Raw genomic sequence first — 13,168 nt, forward strand, 5'->3', positions numbered from 1 at the left:
TTCATTTTTACACAATCTTGAGAAGTTGCGGTGGCGTGTTTACATTCTCTAATATTTAGTTCTAGCATTAAGGATTTTTTGCTTTGAATCTAACGTCGTCATATTTGATGGGGTGAGTATTCTGTGAAACACTTTAAAGGATGCATAAAACGTGAAATGTGCGCGGCTGGTATCTTTTGTGATAATTGAAAGAAGTGCATGTCTACATTCAAAACGCACACAAGAAGCTTACAGGAGACTTGTTCAAGGTGAAAACATTTCTTAGCCAAGGTTTTAATATTTCTACAAGACATTTTCCAGCTCAAATGCTACTCCTGCTGTTTAACATTACATGAAATTGGTGCTCGAAGATGTGCACATTTTGTCAGATTTCATCTGTGTTGGAAATATGCCCTTTCTGAAGGATCATCCCAATTATTTACCTTCTTTTGCTGAACCCATTTTTGTTAGCCACAGGGCTGTATGCACTCTACCCCTACTAACTAGACATAATGTGCTTGTGCCATCTCTTTCAAACAAGTTAAAATTAGTATACACCTGATTGGCACCATTAATTTGCTGGTAATTCTCTGGTATATGGTACTACCTGTACCTGCACAATAAATGCTACTAGAGGGCTGCAGAACGTTTTGTGCCGCCCACTAAAGCAGCACTATAAAATGTCTCCAAGCTGGCCATCGTAGCTTTAACATCCACTTTAAATTGACATTTCGACCAGGAAAAAGAAACCTTTTGCCATGCCTAAACTTGCATTTTGAATTTTACAAGCCACCCATAAGCAGGCCCCAAAATCCCATAGGATAGGTTATGGTCATTTAAAAGTAGGACATGTATGCTTAATGTTTGCATGTCCTGGCAGTGAAAAACCTCCAAAGTTGTTTTTCACTGTGGCAAATTTGGCTCTCCCATAGTTTAACACTGATTTACACTATTACTTTAAAAAAGTGCTATTTCAGTTTGGGAACAGCTAGAAAAATGTTTCAAGGACTCATTCTATTAGTGGTTTAAAATCCAACTTAATGGGAAATTCGGATTTTATATTCCTATTTTGTTAATGGCACTTTTAAAAAGTTGTCATTTTCCCACCTAAAACCAAAAGGCTTTCCTGCCAGTGTCCAACTGTTACCTGTCCACTGATGGAGCTCCCTTGTGGTGAGATGTGTATTGCTTCCAGTGGACAAAGGGCTCTGTGTGGGGTCAGGATGGCCAGCCATAGCTTCAAAGAATGCCTCCCTTATCACTGGCAAATGATGCTCATACCTAAAGCTTTTGTCTATCTATCCAGACTGGCTCCAAACCCAGTGGAAGGGGAGAAACTGACCAGAAGTGTTTTTGAGGGTGGATGAAGGATTGCCCTCCACCCACAGGCTGGCACTGGGCATAAATGTGGACCCCACAAACCTCTCTTCAGAACACTCTGGTCTATGCAGAATTAGATTAACTGCCCTGCTGTCTGAAGAACCTAAAGAGAGACTGGACCTGCTTGTCTTGAACTCAAGATTCCAGAAATGTCTCCAAGGGTCAGTTGGCTGACCTTCTGTTAGAGCTACAGGGACTTAACAAACTTCCAGAGACATCTCTCCCTGCAACTGCTCAGCTGACCAGTTCTTTCTAGATCCGCACTGGAGCATGCTGATTTCCTCTGTTGGAATGAGCTCCCACCCCAGTTCTTGGATCCTTAGCTAGTGTTAGAGGGTAATCCTCATTTCCTCAAACTGCAAGAGGTAGAACTTAGAATTCGTTTTGCCAACTTTTTGCCTGGAGAACTACGGGAGACCAGGTCACCATTGGAGACCCACCTGGCAACATTGTTAGACCTGGTATCCTGGGCGTGGTTTTTCCCTTAACTTTTTGCATTCAGACCTCCTGCTTTGCAGATTTTGTTTTTGCTGGCTTTAGGACTCGGCTCAATTTTACCACTGCTAACCAATGCTAAAGGGCTTTTGTTTCTCTTTAAAACATTGCAAGATTGACCTATACCCAATTGTCGTATTAAATGTATTTGTAGGTCCCTAGTAAGGCAGCACTACCTGTGCCCAGGGCCTATGAATTAAATGTTGTTAGTGGGCCTGCACCACTGATTATGCAATCCACTTAAGTAGAACATTAAACCTGTCCCAGGCCTGCAATTGCAGCCTGTGGGTGCAGTTTTAAACTTTCATTTCAAACTAGAAAAATAAACCTTATGCCAGGCCCAAACCTTCATTTTTAGGTCTCGGACTAGGCAGCGTGTTGTAAATATAATCTTGTATTAGTAACAATTCTAGTTAGCCCTTTCTTGTTCAAATGTAACGTAGCCTTGGATTGGAAGTTCAAAGCTCCAAGGCTGGGTTCGCATTTTGCTGCCATGGACTTGGGCAGAGGGGCACACCCTCAGACTACTCCTCATCTGGGCGTATCCCGCACAGGGTGAATGCTTGGAGACTTTTCAGATTCAAGTGGGAGCCAAAACAGACAAACGTCCACCATGAACACATGACATATCACTCACACCCACCCAAGGCACATCGATAGATGGCATGGTGAGTGCTCCACAGTTACCCCTCATACTTGTGGCCCTTTCACACATCTCCTGACTCAGCCCACCCTGTGCAGAGCCGTCCTCCCAAAGGGGCTGTCTCCATTGACCCTGTCCCCCTTCCCCTCTCCTTCCTGCTTCAGCATGCAAGGCAAACACCAGGCCTGCACTCTGCACCCCTACGTAGATGCACACACACTTGCTTGTATGCTGCACCGGTTCCTACGGTGAATGTGAGGAGAACACGTTCTGACTCCATATCCTACTGTCTCTCATAGTCTAAGAGCTCTCAAATTGTGGACTCAAAATGCTTCTTATTAGATTGCAAATCTTTTTTTTCTTTTTTCTCCCATCTCTTTCCCCTCCATAATTTCTTCACGTAGTTGAAGGTTGAACAGTAAATCCTGTAACTATTCTTACAAACTGTGCAATGATGCATAACATGCTAATGCCAATAGTTTACATCATTTGTCTTTGTATTGTCCACAATACCCCATATGACTCGTTCAATCTGGGAGAGCTGCTGCTCAATGCGCCTGAGTCTCTCTTCTAGTGGGTCGAATGACGATCTCAATAAAGCACCCAATTTTAGAAAAAGGGGATCCTCTACCTCCATTGTTCCGATGATGATTTTTGCCACACCAGTGGGAGTTGGTCCTGGACTCGTTACAGTCAATGACAGTGGCGCACAGCTGTTCATATCAGTCAGAGCGTTAGACCCCTTGTGCTTCGATGTTATATCACTGTTGCCAGAGCCTGTAGCAGGTTTTGGCTTCCTGCCTCCGACAGCGGTGGCGGCTGCCCGCTTCCTCTTAGATATCGCGCCCTCACGGGTGCTTGATCTTTCAGGAGAACTAACCGGGATTGAAGCGACAGTGGTCTCTATGGCCTCCGGTGTTTGTGAAAGGGCAGCTGGGGAAATATGAACTTGGTCTTGAAGAATGGGTGGGGTATGTAGTCACTGGGACAACAGTTGTATTGGCTCGTCTATTATGCTCGGGTTTATGGGCATTTACAAAATGACCCATGGAGGATCGTTTGCCATGGCTAGGTCTTGCGATACCCGGCGCTCCATTAAAATTATCCCCTGGTCAATAACAGAATTAGCTCTAATTATGAAGTTATCCAGTGTTCCTGTGAGTTGACCACTTGCAGTCAGAGTCTTGCTCCTACTTTTGCGTGCAGCCATACTACTGGTACAAATCCTCACTCTTCAGGGGTACTTACAACAATCCAGGCGACAGGTATGTATTCTGCAGCAGACGAAAGAGGGATAGCCCGGTCCGGTCTCCTCCGGGCAAAAAACGGGCCCACCCTTGTCCCGGGCTTCGCAAGGGCGCGCTGCCACGTGCGTACCGTGAAGCGGCAGGTATGGAGAGATATATAGGGCTTGTGGGAGGGCAGGAAGAGGCACCCAACGTCCACAGGCAAAGGCTGCTGGTCCTCGTAGTCCTGCCTTCGCCAAACACTGCCCCAAAGCTTCACCTCCTCTCTAAGGTCTCAAGCGGCACCTGCGTAGCGGGGGCTGCGAGTCGTGGTTTTGTAGATCCGATGCGAGAGGGCGGAAAGAGGCACCCAGAGACCACAGGCAAAGGCTGCTGGTCCTCCCAGTCCAGCCTTCGCCAAACACTGCCCCAAAGCTTCACCTCCTCTCTAAGGTCTCAAGCGGCACCCGTGGAGCGGGTGCCGCGAGTCTTGGTTTTGTAGATCCGATGCGAGAGGGTGGGAAGCGGCACCCAGCGTCCACAGGCAAGGGCTGCTGGTCCTCGCAGTCCCGCCTTCGCCAAACAGTGCCCCAAAGCTTCGCCTCCTCTCTAAGGTCTCGAGCGGCACCCGACAATCACAATCACAATCATGGGAATCCAGGCCTGTCTCTGACCACCGAATATTTCCAAATGATCCCAATAAAATGTTCCCAAATGTTTTTTCCAGAGCTTGTCTAGTCGGCAAATGCTCTCAGGTCAGCCCCTGCGGTACAACCCCCACTCTGCCCCCTCACCATTAATGGGCTCAATCGGCCCCACCTCCTTCCAGTACCAGCTCGCGGAGGAGGACTGAGAGCATTGAAGAAACTTCAAAAACCTTTTTGAGAGCAAGAGCGGGCGGGGGGAGGTGGATCAAGAGTGATCCATGGCTGGCGGCAACCCCCTGAAGCCTCCTGCCGATAACTGATCGGCGCCTTTCCTGCTGTGTTTCCTGTTGTGGCAACCCCACTCTAGGTTTTGGCCCCTACACCGCCTCACACTGCCTCCGTAAAGAAATGCCACAACAGCGTCAGGGCTTTGGCAGGACTTGGCGGAAATTTTCCACAACAGGGCAGCAGTGATTCCTCTCTCGGCACAGAGCAGCCGTTTGGCAGGAGCGGGAGTGAAAACCTGGTCTGGACCTAGACAGACGGTAGTCAAGCACACTGTTTGCCTCATCCTGTCGTGGCATCCCTCTGCTGCAGCCGTGGGCGAGGACTGCTACAGATATGAGCACCGAGCGCCTCTAAAGGACTGCGTCAGATAATCTCAGATCCACTTCTGGTACCCAACAGCATGCCGATCCAACATTTTCCATACGGTTGCTCTCACTGGATTGGGAATAGTCATTTTTACCCCTCCGCTATTCAACACTTTCTCTATTGTTGCACTCACTGCAGTTGGAAAAGTAAATTTAATTTCTCCGCTATCCAACACTTACCCTACTGTTGAACTCAATGGAGTTGTAATATTATTGTGGGAATAAGCTGGTATGACATACCATTTCTTCACAGCATACCACCCACAAACCAATGGTTTAGTGAAACGGCTTAACAGAACACTATAGAACATGATTGGAACTCTGTTAGAGAACCTCAGGAGGCAGTGTGATCTTCTTCTGCCATGTCTTGTGTTTGCCCACAAAGAGATTGCGTAAAAGGAAGTAGGGTTCGGTGCATTTGAACTTCTGTATGGACACCTGGTGTGGGGGTTCACTCGCCTTGGTAAGAGAAGGGTGGAAAGGAACCTCAGAGTCTCCACAGAAGGATGTGGTAGACTATGTGATTGGAATCAGAAAGTTGATGGCGCAATACATGAGTCATTCAAAGAAAAATCTTCAAGCTAGCCAAGTGCTGATGAAGGAATGTTATGACCAGAAAGCTACACTGAGTGGGTATCAGGAAAGACAGGAGGAGTTGGTGCTATAGGCTGTTTGTCCCAGGGCTTTGGAGAACAAACGGTGTGGGCCATTGAACATAGTTCCGAAAGTGTCTGAGATAAACTCCTTGATGGACACAGGTGCCAGAAGTGAACCCAAGAGGGTGTTCCATGTAACCATGTTGACGCTTTACTTCTGGAGAAACAATGAATGTCATGGCTGTAGCACAGGAAGTGAGGAATACAGTGAGCCTCTTCCTGACTTACTGCTCAGTGACATAAAGGATGGCTCAGTAGTAGGGGTTCAGTAGGGGCCAGATGTATCAAGATACACTTTTGCGATTCTCAAATAGCTATTTTTAAAGAAACGCTATTTGAGAATTGCAAAATGGTATGTATGTAGAAATTCGCTATTTTTTAGCGATTTCTTAAAATTCCTTATTTGCGAGTAGCAAATTGCTAATCGCAATTAAGGAATCATTTCCCATTCATTTCTATGGGCCAGGAGGTCCATAGGAATGAATGTGAAATTATTCTCAATTTGCGATTCGCAATTTGCTAATCGCAAATTGAGAATAATTTCAAGGGTGCAAGGGTGTCCAAAGGACACCCTGTTGCACCCCTGAAATAAGCATGGGTGCACATGTGGTGCACATACATGCCCTAAGGGCATGTATGTGCATCACATGGCACTTTGAAAAATGCAAAAATGGGCATTTTTCAAGAAATTTGCAAATTACCACCAACTTGAAGTTGGTGGTAATTTGCGATTCCTTAGGGACAATTAGCAATTTTTTTTGCATCATACATTGCATTTAAGGAATCGCAAATTTTGCGAATCCTTAAATGTAATCGCAAAATAAGGAATCGCAAATTTGAGATTCCTTATTTTGCTCTGAAATTTGCTACATACATACCATTTTGCTCAAATGAGTTCGCAAACACGAATTTCGGCGTTTGCAAATCCATGTGAGCTTCATACATCTGGCCCTTAGTCCCTGAGTTAATGCCTGAGCAGCAGAGAGAGTGTATAGATGGGTTTTGGGACTGTTTTCTAACCTCTTCTCTCTGACTCCAGGGTTGAAACCTGTCGGTGTGCATGACATAAATACGGTGATAGCCTGCCAGTGAAGTGCAGAATGTACAGATTGTCTGACTGGGTTCAGGGATGCTTTAAGGTGGAAATTGACAAGATATTTGAGGTATTGAGAGATCTCATAATCCTTGTTCTAGTCCAACGGTTCTAGTACCAAAGCAAAGGTCTACTGACTCACGGTTCTGTGTGGACAATCAAGCCTTCAATGAGGTAACCGAGATCAAATGCTCATCCAATTCCCAAAGTGGAAGAGCTTGTGGATCGGTTAGTTGCTGCAAAGTACTGGAACACCTTGAATCTGACCAGATCGCTTTGGCATCAAATGCTAAGGAGAAGACTACATTTTCTACACCAGAGGGGCTATATCAGTTTTAAATGATGCCCTTTTGGCTGAAGAATGCTCCTGCCACTTTTCAGCATCTGGTAAACCATATTCATGCATGGTTGGAAGATTTCTGTGTGGCCTGCTTGGATGATATTGCAGTGTTCAGCAATTCGTGGAAAGAACACCTAAGGCACCTGGAACGGATACACAAGGCAAAACTGACCATCAAGGCAACTAAGTGGCAGATGGGGCTGTCCTCCATAGCCTACCTTCAGCATGAGGAAGGAAACCTGAACATACGCCCATTGGATGTCAAGATTCAGTCTGTGATGGAGTGGGAGGTACCTATTACTCAGATTGAAGTGAGGGCCTTTAAGGACTCACCAGGTATGGCAGGAAATTTTGCCGAACAAAGGAAGCATAGTTTCCCATTGACTTCTTTGGCCTCTAGGAAGCAGCCCAGGAAAATGATATGGACTCCAGAGTGTCAAAAGGCGTTTGAGGAACTGTAGAGGGCACTATGCACTGCACCAGTGCTGAAAGCACCTGACTACAATCAGCTTTTCATTTTACAGATAATGTTATGTGCCCGGGTTAGGCCCATGTAGCAACGCTGCACATATTCTGACATTGTCCTTTCTGCACAATAATATTTTACTGTGACCTCTCCCACATATTTGCATGCATGACAATGTTGGATAAGGTTCTCTGAAACTGCTTTGCTTACACATCTGGCTTCATGCAACACTGTCAGGATGCCTCAAACGCTGAGTACAAGGCATTTGTGCACATTGTGCAAATGTCATTCTATCTTTATCCATGGGACGACATGGCTCTCCCAGCATAACCATAACAACACTAATCTGCATATACATTGCAAGGATGCTTTTCATTATAAGTAAAAAAGCATTTCCAGGGTTAGCAGAGGAGACACTTCAGCTGACACCGAGGGGTCCTTGCATGCTGAGGCTTCGCCAAGCTGCCTACCATATCCTTGAGGGGTTTCCCGTGCGTTACCAAGATGGGGCGCTACATTCTTTCCCACCAGGTAATGGGGTTAGATCATCCTGTGAGGGGATTCGTGGCTCTAGATACACACACCTACACTCATTCCAGACAAGCATAGAGTAGGGATTGCATAGTAGGAGTAGACCCGATTACCACCTTGTCTTATATGCCTGGAAATATGCACTGTTTTAGCACCATGGTGGAACTGTACCTTCTATTCACTATTTTGGTGCTTGAAATCACTTTCATACCCTTCTGTCTACTGACTATCACAGCGTATGTATACTATACAAAAATAATGTTGGTTCAATAAATATATTGAAAATGTTCCATTGTGTATCTTCTGTACATTTCTCTGAGAACAACTGTGCACGAGTGACTGAGCGAAAGGTTTCTAGATCTGTTACTACAATCCCAGAGAGAACAGGGTTGTCATGTTCCGTGGTTGTCAAAAGCCACTTGCTCCCAGTTTGGGTTAGGGGAACTTATGACAGCACTGTGACCTAGTTGATCTCTAGGCCAACATGTATTGCAGGGGTGCCTGGAATTAGTTTAAGCACCTCACCCAAAGTTTATATTGTCCACAAATGTGCAGGTCCTACCGATTAGTGGAAAGTACATGAAAATGGGTGAGTCCGACAAAGGAGTTACAGTGGAGTTAGCTCAACTGGATGAAAAGGTAGAGAGTTCCTGGAAGCCCTTATTAGTAGGTGATTACTGCACAGAAAACAGAAGTGGGCGACTATAGATAAGTAGTGCTTTGCCAGAGTGTATGTCTTGCGCAAGGACTGCAAATACATCATTGACAATAAGTCATACATAAGACCAAAGCACTCTCCAGCATATTAGAATAGGAAAAGTAATGTCAAGACAATATGAACTTCTTAACAACAGTTTCTTATTTATTTTGACACATATGTAAAGGTGTGGTTAATGAATACATGTAATTATGACATATGGTTAGTGAACTTGCAAACTTCAGATGAAGCACATCCAACAAGTGTTTCGTCACCTCGTGACTTTTTCAAGGCCGCAGAATATTTACAGAAGAATAATTAAACAAAACATAATGAATGGATGTCATAGACAGACACAGTAGATATATGCAAAGAAATATAGACAGATGGCCCAAGATTTTGTGAATAGGAAATCATGTTAGGTGCTGGAACCCAAAAGATTTCTAAAAAAATTGAAAAACAGAAAAGCCCACAAAGTATTGTTCTGTGAGAAGTTGAGAAACCTCAAAAGCGAATCAAATACCCAAGTGTTGTCTACTATGATACGCAAGATACTCAGTAAGGAACGTTCATCCTGACATGTCAAAATACCATGAGTGGAAAAGGGATTAAAATGGTGTGGACCCAATACGGAAGAGTCTCGATAACATAAGTGGACATAAGCTCAAGGTGTAAGTCAATAACCCACCTCAAGAAAAGAGAGTATACAGAAAATAACAGGATCCAATTAGTCGTCAACAGCAAGCTACATTAATAGTTCTTTTTAGAAAATCTTTTTGGTGGCCAAAGAGCTGTGTCTAGCTAGAGTAGTCCAATATTCACAAATGGATAGGGTCAGGAAAATGAAAGAACATAGCTTTCATTAAATATGAAGGGTGTGTTTAAGTAACACCAATCCTTACTTATAAGATTCTAAGGGCCCCATTAAGATAGCGGGCGGATCGCCACCGCCCACAGAGCGGTGGCGATCTGCCAGCCAAAAACCACTGTCTACTCTCAAATTCCCCCCGCCACATTACCATGGTGGGGGGTACCCCAGCGGACGGAAAGACCATCTGCCGGATTTCCACCCGGTCGAAGAGTCGACCGGGCAGAAAAGCTGCTTGCATGGTGGCGTGTCTGGAAGGCACCGCCATCCATATTAGCATGTCTGCGGGGACATGCCTTCCCATGGTGGATGCAATTGGGGGCCGTAGCGGGCCCCCAGGGATTCTGGGGTGTGGGGGGTGCACATGGAGTGTACCTATGGTACCCCCCTGCAGTTCCATGCACAACATGGCAGGCACCGCATGGTGCCTGCCACATTGTGCATGGAAGTGCATGACATGCCTTCTTGGCATTGCGGCGGGTGGTTCTGAGAGCACCCAATGTCAAGAATGCAAGATGCGCCCACCAGTGTGGCGAGCACATCCTAATATCACCAACGGGACCCCGCACCAATGGCGGGCGGTCCCATTCCACAAAAGGATCGTGGACGGACAAAGTCCGCCCGCCATCCTAATGACCCCCTAAGTGATGGTATCCAGTCATAAAAAGTAGAACCACATTTGTTATAATCACAAATAAGTATTAGACTCAGCAAGGTCAAACCCGTCTTGGTCACACATTTTTGGCAGGTTCTAAATCAAGTGGAAAGGTAGAAAAGCTATAACATTTCGTACATCAACCACAGGTTGTCACAGCTACTAGAGAAAGTAAGACATAATAAACGTAGAAAGAGGCAGGAACTGCATTTTAGTATTCTCCCAGGGTTAGTATTGTATTGTAAATGTATTTTGAATAGCGCTTACTACCCCTGATGAGGCGTCAAAGTGCTTTTTCAGCAAGTAGCACGCTACTCCGGAACCCAAAAGTATTAGTGGTGAATTTGTATAGTGAAATATGACATCAATTTGAGCAGTGGATATGTTAGTTAGTCTGTTATTTGAATTGACAAGGATAGTGGAGGGATGGATGAGGGAAAAGTTTGGATTCATATAGCGCTTGCTACCCCTGATGAGGTGTTAAAGCACTTTTCGGTGAGTCGCACGCTACTCTGGAACCCAAACAGGATTAGTACAGCTAAATATGAAATGAATTGAGACATGTTAGTCTCTTATTTGGATTCAAAAGGACTAGCGGGGGATAGAAGAGGGAAGGATCTACCAAGTTTTTTATGGAGAGTTTATAGAAGTAGGATGGGGTTTGGGATGAGTAACGGGGAAGTGGAGGGGGAAGAGTTGGATGGAAGGGTTTAAAAAGGCTTGTTTGGGAGATCTGAATAGTGAAAGAAGTGAGAGATGATGCAAGGAGGGGTAGAAGAAGGAAGAGTCTAGAAAGGGTTATTTTAGGGATCATAGTAGTGGGGTGGTGTTTGGGATGAATAAAAGTGTGGAGGTAGAGAGGGGTATGTGATGAGAAATAGGGCAGTGCATTGGAAAGAGTAGTAGAAAGAGGTTTGAGATGAGTCAGAGAGTTGAAGTAGAGGATATATTGAGAGAGGTATAGGGCGAGAAATAGGGTAGTGCACTAGAGGGAGTAGTAGAAAGAGGTTTGAGATGAATCAGAGTGGAGGTAGAGGATATGTTACAGAACTCCCTTCATAAACACTCTTAGAAGTTGGAGGACAGTGAGGGAGAATAAGGCACAGGAAGCCATTTTTGGAGAGCACACAATAGCAGACAACAGAGCTGGAAGAAGGACTATGGGGGTCACAAACCTTGCTCACCAGATAACTAAGACCCAACACAGGGTTTACATGCAGGGCCATTGAACTTATGCGGCAGGGTTGAGTAAATCATCCAAAAAGAAAACGCAAATTATGCAGCACATTGTGTGATAGTTGTACTTCATTATTTTTTGTCATTTCTAACCTTAACACGGTCTGAGCATTGGTTGTACATCATTAGTACCAGTTTACACACAAATATAGCAATAATCTACGGAAAGGTGACCAGACAACTTTTGCAAAGGACCTTCTATTGCTTGGCAACACGAGTCCCTGCATTTTAATAACCTTTTGAACTGTTTGAGCCTGGAGCAATTTTCTTTGTTGCTGTTAAAATCAGCAGATTATGCGGCAGATGGTGAATTTTTTGGCAAATGTGGCAAATCTATAATTAAGTGAAAATCGCTGCACAATCGCATAATTCCAGTGGCCCTGTTGTTTTTATGTCATCCATAAGTAAGCCTTGCTATCCATTTAATCAGGATGCTTGATATTTAAAAGTAGGACAAAAAGGTTAATGTTAAACATTACCTTACAGGGACTAGCATCTCAAAGTTATTTTCATTGTAAAAGGGTTGACTGTTCTACCGGAAAGCTTTATGATTCAGTATTAAGTTTAATAAAATGTTATCTCTGCCTAGAAAATAGCTAGATAAATATTTCAAGGCCTCTCTTTAATAACAATTCATGCATATAAAATTAGTTAAAACCACAGCTTCAGTATGATATGATCCTGTGTAACAATTATTTAGCAAATCATAAAAATTCATGCCAATAACAATATAGTTTCACACTAGCTCATTTCTAAGAAAGCATCCAGTAGGAGAAGTTCAAACAAATTATAAAACATTCAGATAATGAAAATTTGCACTGATGAATAGAACTATAGTGAAACGACCTTGGAAAAATGTTATAGCTAGGAACACTAGAAAGTTAATTCAGAGCACAACAGGATAATGGCATCGACCTGTCTTGATTCTAGGGACCTATGGGGAAAGAAGATGGGCAGGGGAACCTAATGGGAGGGAGCGAAAACTGGAATGAAAACAGCTAACAGCAGCATCCACTTGATCCAAATTGAGTTTTTACCTAAATGTGGCATGACTAAATCATGTTAAAAGCACACTGCTACACGTTGTATTAAACTAATATCAACTGTAAACATTAATTCAGCATTTGCGTAATGGATCTAACATAACAATCATGAAATCAAAAGCTTATAAAAATATAAGCTTCCAACAGTACTGTAACCGGACGGGAAGGGGTGGGTGGAATGTTCGTTCCAGACCCTCGGTGCACTTCAGTGGGGTCAATATTGGAATGATCTGCAGAAAACTGCAGACATACAGGAGAGGGATAAAACGGATGAAGCCCTTGAGAGTAGCTAAAAAACTTTTACTTATGCTGAACAGCAGTTTTGAGTGAGATTGACTGGCGGCATACACACACTTCTCAACTCATTTTTGGCAACACTTTATTACTTCTAGGTCACAATCTCTGACTTCCATGATGTGGTAGACTTTCAGATTGTTCTTTCGGTGGAGAGTGATCCTGCCTTGCAGAAAATAATGTTTACCATTGGTGTGGAGTATATCTCTATCCACACTAATTGGTTCTGAAGTGGAAATTGAGCAAATTAGGAAAGTCAATATGTT

Source organism: Lissotriton vulgaris, chromosome 5 (assembly GCF_964263255.1).
Source record: "Lissotriton vulgaris chromosome 5, aLisVul1.2, whole genome shotgun sequence".
Lineage (NCBI taxonomy): Eukaryota > Metazoa > Chordata > Amphibia > Caudata > Salamandridae > Lissotriton > Lissotriton vulgaris.